Source organism: Notolepis coatsorum, assembly GCF_963971535.1.
Source record: "Notolepis coatsorum genome assembly, chromosome: 17".
Classification (NCBI taxonomy): domain Eukaryota; kingdom Metazoa; phylum Chordata; class Actinopteri; order Aulopiformes; family Paralepididae; genus Notolepis; species Notolepis coatsorum.
The window spans coordinates 67,779,287-67,792,519 of record NC_140181.1 but is presented as its reverse complement, the minus strand read 5'-3'; the positions used below and the strand labels follow the sequence as shown (position 1 = coordinate 67,792,519).

At 42.8% G+C, this 13,233-nt stretch overlaps 1 protein-coding gene across 1 annotated transcript in view; it reads left to right on the top strand.

Annotated features, from left to right (window-relative positions):
* The window catches only part of cpne5a (copine Va), a gene marked incomplete at its 5' end in the record, with an annotated part of 227,661 nt that overhangs the window by 160,197 nt on the left and 54,231 nt on the right, over window positions 1-13,233 (top strand). The gene's annotated exons all lie outside the window — the stretch shown is intronic.

Sequence of the window (13,233 nt, the reverse complement as noted above, 5' to 3'; positions counted from 1 at the left end):
TATATGAGAATGCGGGTTCTATTCTCTTAACTAAACATTAAATACAACTTAATTTCTCACTCTAAAAATAATCCTAAATCTGAAAATATTTTCACTGGCACAGTGCCTAACTTCGGCCTAAATGGACAGGTCTGCTCAAACTTTTTATTTTGGGATGACATGGCAAACAAAGGCAATGACAAAAGATAGTGGCAAAAACAAAGGATGCAATTGTGATGAAAAATACTGTTGTGTCTATCTATAGAAACAAAGAGCTATTGATTCCCTCTCCCTCATTTCAGGTTCACAGGTTTATTTTCAAATCATTCCACCTCTGTTTGCAATCCATACTTCCACATTTTGGAAACACCAACTGCACTCACAGACTGGGATATTAAATCCCAAATATGGTTGGGAAAAGTATGATGTTTTTTGCATTTAGTTGTAATACATACTTTTGGACCTCGTCCGTCAGGACTTCCAATTCGCAATCAGCGAATCAAAGCTTTAGTTTTCTGTCTGCCATTGTCCTAGGACATGCATACTGTTGCATGGGCAGTAGTTCAAGTTCAAGTTCAAGTTCTTTAATAGTTGTCATACAGAAGTACAGAATACTTTCATACAAAATGCTTCTTACTGTTACGCTCCAGAGACTGTGCTAGACAAGATAGTATCAAATAACGTAATAACATAATATAGCATGAATTTAGAAGAAGAAAATGAGGTCACAGTGTTCGGTATAGACATATGTACAATGTTCTGAGTTACCATATAATATACAATACACAATACTATGCAGTGTACTAATGTACAGTACTATCTAGTGCAAAGCAGAAATGGGATGAGGTACAATTTTAGGTACAATTTACAGTAAGGTGTACGAGTTGTAGTGCAATCCTTCATCCATAAATATAAAGTGTGGGGAGTGGGTGCTACAGTGTGTTTGTTTAAAGTGGGTGTGTGCTATAAGTGTGTGGAGTGGGTGCTACAGTGTGTTTGTTTAAAGTGAGTGTGTGCGTGTGGATGTGTGTGCTATGTGCGTTTGGTGGTTGTTGTTGTGTAGTGTTCATTCATTGTTCGTTTAGCAGCCTGATGGCCTGGGGATAGAAGCTTCTTCTGAGTCTTTCTGTGCTCGCCTTGAGACTCCTGTATCGCTTGCCTGACCGCAGCAGTTCAAAGAGGCAGTTGTTCGGGTGACTGGAGTCTTTAATGATTCTCTTAGCCTTGCCCTTGCAACGCTTGTAGTAAATGTTCTGGAGGGTGGGGAGCCCCCCTCCAATTGTGCGTTCGGCTGAACGTGTCACTCTTTGTAGTCTGCTTTGGTCTTGTGCAGTGCTATTCCCAAACCAGGAGGTGATGTTGCCGGTCAAGATGCTCTCTATTGTACATGAGTAGAAGTTCTTAAGGATCTTCTGGCTGACTTGGAACTTCCTTAGGCGCCTGAGGAAGTAGAGGCGTTGTCGTGCCTTCTTCACAACACTGTTAATGTGCGTGGTCCATGTCAAGTCCTCGGATATGTAGGCTCCGAGGTACTTAAAGCTGTTGACTCTCTCAACCGGTGCCCCGTCGATGCTGAGGGGGCTGTAGTCCTTGACCCCCGACCTCCTGAAGTCCACAATCATCTCCTTTGTTTTGCTGACGTTCAGGGAGAGGCTGTTTTCCTGGCACCATCCCGCCAGGACCTTGACCTCTTCCAGGTAGGCCCTCTCGTCGTTGGCAGAGATCAGGCCCACCACCACTGTGTCGTCAGCAAATTTGACGATTGTATTGCTACTCCGCTGAGCCACACAGTCGTGTGTGTACAGGGAGTAGAGGAGGGGACTCAGAACACAGCCCTGGGGGGCCCCTATGTTGAGGGTGATGGATGAGGAGGTGCAGTTGCCTGCTCTCACCACCTGGGGTCTGCCAGTCAGGAAGTCCAAGACCCACTGGCAGAGGTCATAGCCCAAGCCCAGGTCCCTGAGCTTGGCTATGAGTATGGAGGGGACTATGGTATTGAATGCCGAGCTGTAGTCGATGAATAGCATTCTCACATAGTTCCCCTGCCTCTTGTCCAGGTGTGATGCTGCTGTGTGCAGCACATGGGATATGGCGTCCTCCGTGGACCTGTTGGGGCGGTATGCAAATTGCAGGGGGTCCATGTTGATGGGGAGGGAGGAGCAGATGTAGCCCTTTACTAGCTTCTCAAAGCACTTCATGGCTATGGAGGTGAGAGCTACAGGGCGGTAGTCGTTGAGGCAAGCAGGCTTGGATTTTTTGGGTACAGGGATAATAGTGGACTTCTTCAGGCAGGTGGGGATGACAGCCTGTTCTAAGGACAGGTTAAATATGTCAGTGAATACTGGGGCCAGTTGGTCGGCACAGACTTTTAGGACGCGGCCGGGGATGCCGTCTGGACCTGCTGCCTTCCTGATATTCACTTTTTTAAAGGTCCGCCTCACCTCATGCTCTGTTACCCTGAACACTGGGTATGTTACACCTCCATCAGCAGCCGACCCCCCCCCCCCCCATTGCCGAGGCTTGTGAGCTGGTGTTGTTATTACCAGCATCAAACCTCGCATAGAAGGTATTGAGGTCATTTGCTAAGGAGATGTCACTGTTCAGTTTGAGGGAGGCACCTTTGTAGTCTGTCATCGTTTTGAGCCCCTGCCACATAGCTCTAGAGTCAGCTTGTTCAAACTGGAGTTCAATTTTATCCCTGTAGCGTCGTTTGGCCTCTGACACTGTCCTCCTTACGTTGTATCGCGCCACCTTGTGGTCATTCATGTTGCCTGCCTCTAGGCCGTCGTTGTATGCTTTGGTGCGCTCTCTCAGAGCTTCACGGACGGATTTGTCTACCCAGGGTTTTTGATTTGGGTAAACTTTCATTTTGGTAGTGGGGATTGTTTCTTTCACCCTAGTACAAACATAGTCCAGCACTGTCTCCGTGTAGACATTAATGTTATCTGTGTCGCGGAACACATTCCAGTCTGTGTGGTGAAACACTGACCGGATCGTCTCCTCTGACGTCACATCCCATTTCTGCACCTCTCGCGAGACTACGGGAGTACTTTTAATTCTCTGTCTGTACTTTGGTGAAAGAAAGATGGATGCGTGATCTGACTTACCAAAGCCACTATCAGAATGAGCCTTGTAGCCACCTTTAAATTGCGTGTAACAGTGATCTAGGATGTTACCGCCTCTGGTGTTGCAAGTCACATGCTGATAGAAGTCAGGCAATACCTTTCTCAGATTGGCGCTATTGAAATCTCCCAGAACTAAAATGGCGGCGTTAACATTCGCCACTTGGATTCTATTTACCTCGTCGTGTAGTCTGGAGAGCGCAACCTTGTTGCTGGCTTGCGGTGGAATATACACTCCGACCAGGACGATCGCCGTTAACTCCCTCGGGAGGAAGAAAGGACGACACTTGATGGTTATATATTCCAGTTCTGGGGAGCAGTGGTTGGATAATTCCTTCACATTAGTTGGATCGCTCCAATTTTTGTTAAACATGAAGGCAATACCTCCTCCACGTTGTTTACCGGACTCTGCTGATGTCCGATCCTTGCGATGGATAAAGAAGTGATCAGCCGGTTGAATTGCGTGGTCTGGGACGTCCGGCGTATGTATGTATACTATTTGACCATATCAGGAGCAAATTGCACTTAGATGCTCCGCGAGCCAACAGATATCCAGATATCCGGAGCAAAATCAGCTGCAACACTGTATGGGCGTGTTTGCCCTAGTATATCATTCGTACAATATCTTTAGTGAATAGAATCTTTAAAATCTGAATCTGAATCTTTAAGACGGAGCACATAGCGGGCGCAAATCACACGCAGTTAAAGGTGCTATTAGCGGCGGGTATGAATTTGCCCCAAAGAAAAGTGCAACAAATGTGCAATTAGGGCTAGAAACCCAATGAAATAAAAAAGCAGACTTATCTTTAACGTCCTCATATGAAACCCTCCACCTAGACTCCGTCTGGAGGAGGGATATACCAGACTTGGAAACTGATTTTGATTGGCAAGAAGCCTGGGCAAATGTTCGACTCACATCAAGGAACCCGGACCATCAACAAATCAATCTTAACTATATTCACAGGACATACTTGACTCCTATAAGACTGAAAAAAATGGGTCTTATACAAGACTCCAAATGCTCTTTATGTACAAATGGGGACGAGGGGACATTTATGCACATGTACTGGGACTGCCCACCAGTTAAGATATTCTGGAAAGAGGTGACCCAGCAATTATCAAATCTCTTAACTTGGAATATACCTGTACACCCCTCTGTATTACTGCTGAATGATGTTTTTGAGTGTGCAGTACATCCACAGCTAAAGAGATTGGTTTTATCGGGTATCACAGTGGCTAAAAAGCTGATAGCATCACGATGGTTCCAACCGGAAAGAAATTGCCGAAAGGTCTGGATTATTACATATCTCGATGTGATCTATCAAGAAATATCTACAGCAAGAATTTTGGGTCTCAATGAATCCAAAATGACATTGTGGTTAGAAGTGGTGGAGAAAATAAAAGCTAGCATATAATGGTAATGTCTGGTTAGGAGCGAGGGAAAATGGATGGATTATCCAATGGGGGGTCCGGGAGGGGGGGGTACGAGCTGGAGCATATGTGTGTAGGTTTTTAGATAACAGGTATTAAGGGTATATCCTATATATGACAATTAACTAAAATGTGATTTCATTGGATGTGCACTGTCAACTAATGCTTGTATATCTTATCGTGTGTTGTCATGTTTGTTTATGTGTTTGTTTAAAAAAAAATACAAAAAAAAAAATACTTATCTTTAATTCAAGATATTTAAATGTTTAATGACTTCATGCTTTCATGTGCCAACACTGTGTTGCACACAACACACTGAGGTTTTGGTCCCTCTCTTTCATCCTCAATGTAAGAAAGCCACATGCTATTCTGTGTCATATTTGTGTTTAGCCATGTTTACAAACGCTTGAATGGGCACGTTTGTTGCTAAAATAGGTGGCAAAAACTGCTTCTTTCAATGATCATATTCCATTTGAATGATTATATAATATGACAATTTTACAATAATGATGCTGTGACGTTATCACATAACGCCAACAAATCACTAATTATTAACAAGTGGTGCTAAATATGATGACAAGATAATTATTGTATTGGAGAGACTGAATCAATTGATACCCCATTCACTATTCACCTAAGCTACTTGATAAACACAGAACAATCAACACAAGAGAGATTAGTTTCACCCAATGAGTCCTGGCTCCCCCTGTACACTCGATCCTGACCAAAATCGCCAATGAAGAATCTTTACACTCTCTAGTTTGTCTTCCTTTTATACAGAATGAGTTCTCTAAAAGTATCCTGTTTTAAGTCAACACCATCATGTGATCTCTGCTGGCCAGTGTCCTTTGACTTGAGGATCTACTCATCTTTAGCCACACCTGTTGCCGACTCCCCTGAAAGTCACATGGTCTTGTCTTCCTACAGTGCTGATCTTAACATACAAGTAAACTAGCTATTATTTGACCATTTTAGAAGTCGAACCTTTAGATCTTAGTGGTGAGACAAGGATAACATACTGATGAATTGTTTGACTCATCTACTGTCCTGTATTATTCTATGTGTAACTGTAAAATACAGATCTATTGAACACCCCAGGCGAGGTCAGACACTACCTAAAATCAACTATGTTCTTAGGAATGTTTCAACCTGACACTAGTGCAAGATAATACAATTGATTTTATTTTATTTTTATTTTATTACGGAGCCCCATTAGCTGGTGCCATAGCAACCAGCTAGTCTTCCTGGGGTCCACACACAAAAAACATACAAAAACAATTATTATTGCAAAACGAAATTATTAAAAGTCAGTACTCAACACACAATGCATAATGAAACTAACAATTAAGATGGCTAAAATTACATGCAAGCACAGAAACAGAAAACAAAAAAAAAACGAAACAAAAAACTTTACAGTGTTAAATACAATTTAAGATTCTTTTTTAAAGTGAATCTACTGTAAATGCAGCAGAGGTTTTGAGGCAGGTTATTCCAAAGAGTTAATGCTTTACTGTCATCATGACAATGCTGCCAACAAACGCTACTGCGCGGCACGCAGCGTCATGCGAGACGTGTGTCCTTTAAAATAAAAGCGCAGAAATTCTGTAGACTGGTTTCCCGCTCACACATCCGTGGCCCACTCAATATGGCGACCAACCAGTTGAGAGCCACAGCTCTAGAGAGCTTCTGACATATCAGCACATAACATCTGCTCTGGTTTCTGTATCATCTTGCTCTGCTGAAACATCTTGCCCTGTGTCTCTGTGCTGGAAGCCACCTAATGAGATTCGATTGGATTAAAATGTATTGTCATTATGCGGCACAAGTACAGCACAATGAAAAGGAGTTTGGCATCCAACCAGAGTGCAAATGTAGCAGTATACAAATTAGTACAAGTGTAGTGCTAATCAGATGTACAGAGTTGTAGTATATTATGTAGTATGGTAGTAGTCATACTGGCCAGCAGTGTAACTAGTAAGAGTAGGATATGTACAGAATCGATATACTGTAGATATAGTATCTACAGATATGCAAAAATACTATGTGCAGGTAAATACAGACAGGTGTGGATAGATATATATGTGGTGACAATACATATATATATATATATATATATATATATATATATATATATATATATATATATATATATATATATATATATATATATATATATATATATATATATATATATATATATATATATATTAGTGCTGTCAAACGATTAAAATATTTAACTCGATTAATCGCATGATTGTCCATAGTTAACTCGTGATTAATCGCAAATTAATCGCATTTTTATTTTTAAATTTTTTTTACCTAAAAACAGATCTTTTTCAAGTTCCAAGTTTTAATACTCTTATCAACATGCGAGTCAACAAATGCTTGCTTTGTGCAGCCATTTAACACAAAAGGATGACCCTCATGCATTGCAAATTTGCATCAAATTCAAAACAGAGTGATGCACAAAATAACTTAAAAGAAAATAATAATTTAAAACAATGAATAAAGTGTGCATGAAATAATAGGGGAAAGAAAACGTTAGGAACTTGTTACATTCACACACACAAGGGCTGATTAATCACACACCCCCCTCTCTCCCTCACACACACACTCCCAGCTCTTTTTCTCTTTTGCCCCTTCCTCATCTCTCTCACCCCCCTCTCTCTCTATATCTCACACACACACACACACACACACACACACACACACACACACACACACACACACACACACACACACACACACACACACACACACACACACACACACACACACACACACACACACACTTCAGAAACAAACATAGTATCAATGAGAGCATCAATAATACACCTGAGTGAAGTCTAGTAAAAAAAAAAAAAAATTTTAGTTAATCTTGAGTTAAAAAAATTAGTGGCATTAATAGAATCGGGAGTTAACGCGATATTAACGCGATATATTTGACAGCCTTAATATATATATATATATATATATATATATATTAGAGGTGGGCATAGATTAATTTTTTTAATCTAGATTAATCTATCTGCAATCCTGGATTTAATCTAGATTAATCTAGATTAAAATGGCTCAAAAAAAAAAAAAAAAAAACCTGCCGAAGGCATTCAAAATATGTGTGTTCTACCCAAATAATGACCAGAAGTAAGTCCTTACTTTTTCTTTCCTCCTTATGTTTCTCAGGCCAGGTGGCCCATTACACCATGAGCCCATCTCCCGTTTCCAAAATGCATTACAGACTGTTTGAAAAAGCTGTTTTGCTATGATAATTGGTAATGAAATATCAAAATAATGTTCAATAAGATGTACTTGTGTTTAATAAATTGTTTTATTCAGAAGTTAACACAAATAAATAATATTACCAGTACAGTACAGTATCTAGCACTCTCAGGAGCAAAACAGAAAGAATAATTTCAAACTTGAACTATGTGACATGGCTTGAATCAACTGCTCCAGTGGAGTTGCTCAGTGGCCAATGGTGTCAACTGTGGTTGTACTGGGCAGCTCCCAGGTGTGAATGGAACTGTGTGAATGTGAAGGAGGGCGTTCCTGAAAAAGAGCATCTGTGCTCAGAGAACCTACCCTGGGTAAATAAAGGTAAAAAAAAAAAATGTAAAAAAAAAAAAAAAAAAAAAAAAAACATTTTTATTTTTTTAGATGAATGCGTTAATTATATTATCGCACGATACTAGTATAGCGTTAACGCAGCACGTTAACGCCGTTAACGGCCCAGCTCTAATATATATATATATAGGTATAACGGCCTGTAGGAAGGTCAGCTGCCACATTCACATCTCAGCCTCATCACCAGTATATCCACCTTGTTCCCAACAGTTTACCCATGTTCTCCATGACTAATTCACCTGGGCCAGTTCACTTCTGGTTAACCCTTTCACTATCACACTATACAAGGTTAACCGTCCCTGATGAAGACGGACAGGAGCACATGGATTGCTCCCGGCTGCCCTTGGGGGGGAAGGACGACGGGATGGGAAGAGTGCAGAGAGACATTCCATCAGCTACTCAGTGCACGTGTGTGTGTGTTCCTGTGGGTCGCCCATCTTGCATGTGTGTGTGTTAATCTGCATGACAATTAAAGACTTCTTAGTGTGGTAGTGAAAAGTTAACCTTCGGTAGTGTGGTAGTGAAAGGGTTAACCCTTTGTAGTGTGGTAGACCTGGATTTTGCTGACGATCTGGCCCTCCTGTCACACAACCATAAGCACATGCAGGACAAGACCACCCAGCTATCAACAACATCCCTTGGAACAGGCCTCAGGATAAACAAGGAGAAGACTAAACTGATGAGGATTAACACCATACCTGTCACCATAGATATCAGACCCATCAAAGAAGTCGACTCCTTCACCTACCTTGGCAGCATTATCGATAAGCAGGGTGGCACAGACAGCGATGTCACTGCCAGGGTAGGCAAAGCTAGAGCAGCCTTCATTATCCTGAAGAACATCTGGGCCACAAGGGAAATAGCTACACCAACAAAGGTGCGCATCTTCAACTCCAACGTTAAACGCGTCCTTCTCTATGGTTCAGAGACATGGAGAATGACAAAAAAGACGTTGCAGAAGATCCAGACATTCATTAACAGCTGTCTGAGGCGCATCTTCAGAATCAGGTGGCCGGATAAAATCAGCAATAAGGAGCTGTGAGAAGCCAGGATCCAGTAGAGAGCCAGATCCGGAGATGGAAGTGGGGATGGATTGGTCACACCTTGCATAAACCAGTAGCTACCATCACACTCCAGGCCCTGACATGGAATCCCCAGGGGAAGCGGAAGAGAGGAAGGCCCAAAAACAGCTGGAGGCGGGACACTGAGGGCAGAGCTGAAGAGACGTGGTACCAGCTGGGCAGAGGCGGAGAAGACAGCCCAAAGCCGTGCTGGATGGAGAAGAGTCGTCGATGGCCTATGCTCCGCTTGGAGTTAAGGGGCCAAGAAGAAGAAGAAGTGTGGTAGTGAAAGGGTTCAATTCAACACTGTAGGGTGATAAGGGAGTTGGGAGTGTTTTTTTGGGGGGGAGGGGGGGGAGGCATGAGTGGCACATTATGTTAATTTCTGGTTCATATAATTCATTGGCTTATTATTCATCGAGCGATACATAATGCGAGTCTGAGGATGCCTTGGTGTGGCTCGAATCTAAATGGCGTGAATACACGTCGTGCAAATTCATGCATTGACTCCTTTGTGTGCTTTCTCCACGCTCTCACTCTTTCGAGAGGCTGCCTCGCACTGTGTCTGCGAGGAATGCTCTGCCACCCGGCCCGTGTAGTGAGATCCAGCCAGACCCGTGTCGGTCTGAGAGAGGATGCAGCGCACTGCGGCGCTCATCCCCCAGTGGCCCCATAAAACCCTACTGGCTGCTGGGATGAACGTTCCATCAATTATGGTCCCACCTAGCAGAAGAACACCGCTGGGTGACGAAGTGAGGGTATGTTATCCATGCCAATAATGCAGGATTATGCATGGCGGCATAATGGCGGATTTCCTTTCTGGGCTAAACCAGGCTGTGTTGGGACTGGTTCTACCAAGGGGCTACTATTTCTGCCAACTGCTTGCTTGGATATTGGACTTGACCATACCCTCCTCCTGTGTTACATAAAGTGGTGTTTTCTGCATCTGCACAATGAGCCATGGGAAAGATCTTGGCTCGACAAAATATAATGTTCTCTTGAACCACCGTCGTGGGGAGAGTTTGACCTCAAATGTGCAATGGTTGGTCCTTTAGTTTGGCCAACAGCACAGATGGGAAAAGTCAATTTTGGTGTAACACACGCACATGCGCACACACACACACACACACACACACACACACACACACACACACACACACCACACACCACACACCACACACACACACACACACACACACACACACACACACACACACACACACACACACACACACACACACACACACACACACACACACACTACCATTATCTAACTACCCACACTACCCACTAACATTGGGATAGACAACAACACATCACAGCTTGGAGACAAGCCCCAGGATATTAAATTGGGATAATTATAGTGGGACATAGAAAAGTGAGAGCTCTGGACCATTTAGCCGCCACTCGCAGCTCTAATCAGCACTTTGTTTTCTTCTCAGTAACAATGCACATTTCCCCCCACAGCGTCGATGGGATACAACTGCACTAATCAAAGCCGCTCAATTTGCACTTGAATCCACAACTTATTTGTATCATGCGTTAATTCCTGCTACCTCTGTTTAGTCTTTCTTAGTTCTGGCCAGAGACAAAGAGGCTGAGGGGGGCCTGTGTGGGGTACTACCAGTGTCTGGGCGCTGGTCCAAAGGCCAGCAGCAGTGTGATGTACTGTCGGTTAGTGAGGGGCAGCTCAGAGGCTTGGCCAGCCAGTCTGATGTGGGTCACAGAGAACGATGGAGGCCCCTAGCTGTGGTCCGGGGTCCTAACAGCCCAATCCCAGCACTACTGTATACTGTGAGTCACAGAGATCGATGGAGGCCCCTAGCTGTGGCCCCGGGGTTCTAACAGCCCAATCCCAGCACTATACTGTGGGTCACAGAGATGGATGGAGGCCCCTAGCTGTGGCCTGGGGTCTTAACAGCCCATCCCAGCACTATACTGTGAGTCAGATTTAATAGCAGCGCTTCTCGACCTAAAAAAGACCAAAAACACTACCTGGGGGGAAAAAGGCACTTTAATTTATTCATACCAGTAGTATCTGTGCCGGGTCGATGCTAAGGTATGTAGCCTGATATGTCATCCTCTGAAACAAGGTGCTGTCTTTCTCACAGTCCCTCTTGCATGTGCCTGTAGGCCCTGAGGCCTCAAACTGAAAGAGTGCTAAAAGGTTCCAAACAAAACAGTGTATGTTATTGACACCATAACCCATGGTGTAGAGACTATGCAAGGCAGACGTTTCCTCCTGGCTATTGATCTGTGTGGTCCTCTCACTGCGACTTGCAATTACGGCTCCACCCGGATGTCTCTCCATGGTCTCTCTCCATGTGGCTATGGGAGAATCAATGGGTTATTAAAGACCGCACACAGCTTTGTCTGCGGCTCAGGCAGGCTGCTGGCCGTGAAAGTCTTATATAAATTTCTCTCTTTGATAAGGTGGATGATTTGCAATTTTTTAAGTAGCAAGTTGAAAGAAGGAAAAATCGTCGGTCCAAATTTCTCTTCTCTCTCCTGATGTCACCAGCTGTAGTGCATTCTCGTAGGCACCAACGAAATTGAATTGCAACATTCGCCCCCTTTAGTGTTAGCAGTGTGTCTCTTAATAAGCTACAGTAGTTAACAAAACATAATAATCCTTCTGTAAAACGTAATTTTCCCTGTCAACCTGTCTGCACATTAAAGGACAAAATTACTTACGATTGTTTAATAGAAAAGCTGCTTAACTGAAATTCTTGTCATCATGTAGGCCTTTTTCAAAGCTTTATTTTTATGTTATAGATTTTTTACTATGTAATAAGACATATGTTTTTGCTTAAAGTTGTCAATTGTATTTGTTTAGCGTATGAAAGGAACAAACAAACTGGTAGACAGGAAAGGAAAACACTGACAACAACACTTGGAAATGCGTTTTTACAGAATCAACCTTTTCAGGTTTAGACCCAAATGTATTTCCATCTATTCATCTATTGCATTAGCAAACATTGCAACAGGAAATAAACTTGGGTCCTTTAATTGTTGTCACTTCGAATCCGTCTATATACTGGTGATAAAATGTGCAGCTGAAAGGGTTAGTAATGACATCCCTTCTCCTTTTTACGTTTATGATGCAGCAGCCATATAGCACAACAATACAGTATAATACCTTGACCACATGAGGACTCAGCTAAAACATTACAGGACGCGCTCATTGTCCTTGTAATGGTAGACAACGGTGAGATGCTGCCTAAATGAGTATAATTATGGTAAATATCAGCCTTCTAATGTATCATTAGCTGCACTCACTCTCTGTAGCCCGTTCCTACACAGTCCCCCTTGAGATGGAGGCTGTTATAACTGACTGCCGTGCCCTCTCTAAATGCGCTCTGTTACGCAGTGAAGGAGTGGGATTTGTATAATAAACAAATGTTTTATTATTATTTTATTAATTGTATTAGACAATGGAACAAGAACAATGGGTAACACTTTATAATAACACTGTAATAAAAACAGATTGTGCAAAAAATAACCTAGAGGCTTATAAATAAAATAAGGACATAATAGATAAAATAAAAATACATATTATATTATAAGGCCGAACAAACCAAATTGTCTCAATATGAGGATTTAAGACAGTGTGTGTGTGTGTGTGTGTGTGTGTGCGTGCGTGCGTGCGTGTGTCATTTTGAGTCTTCTGTTGACAGAGAGAGACAGGGAAAGACAATATGGATAATTGAATTGATTTGGCTCATCACAGGTCCTAAGCCTATTAAAGTTATTGAGAAAAGTCGATTTAATTGCAATGTTACCGTAATTGTTCCACAGTGGAGACCGCCCTGTATCTAATAGAAACATCATATGAATGGGTTTCCTGTCGTGCCGGCTTTGGAAAACCAGGGCACAGCGACCCGCTCCGCTCTAGACTTGTTAGGATTCAGTCGGCGCTTTGCTTTTATATGTTTCTTCAGAGGCTTCATATCTAGGCTCTCGGTACGAACAGGAAACAACCACAGGAAGCACTGGGGGGATTGGCCATGTCCCCG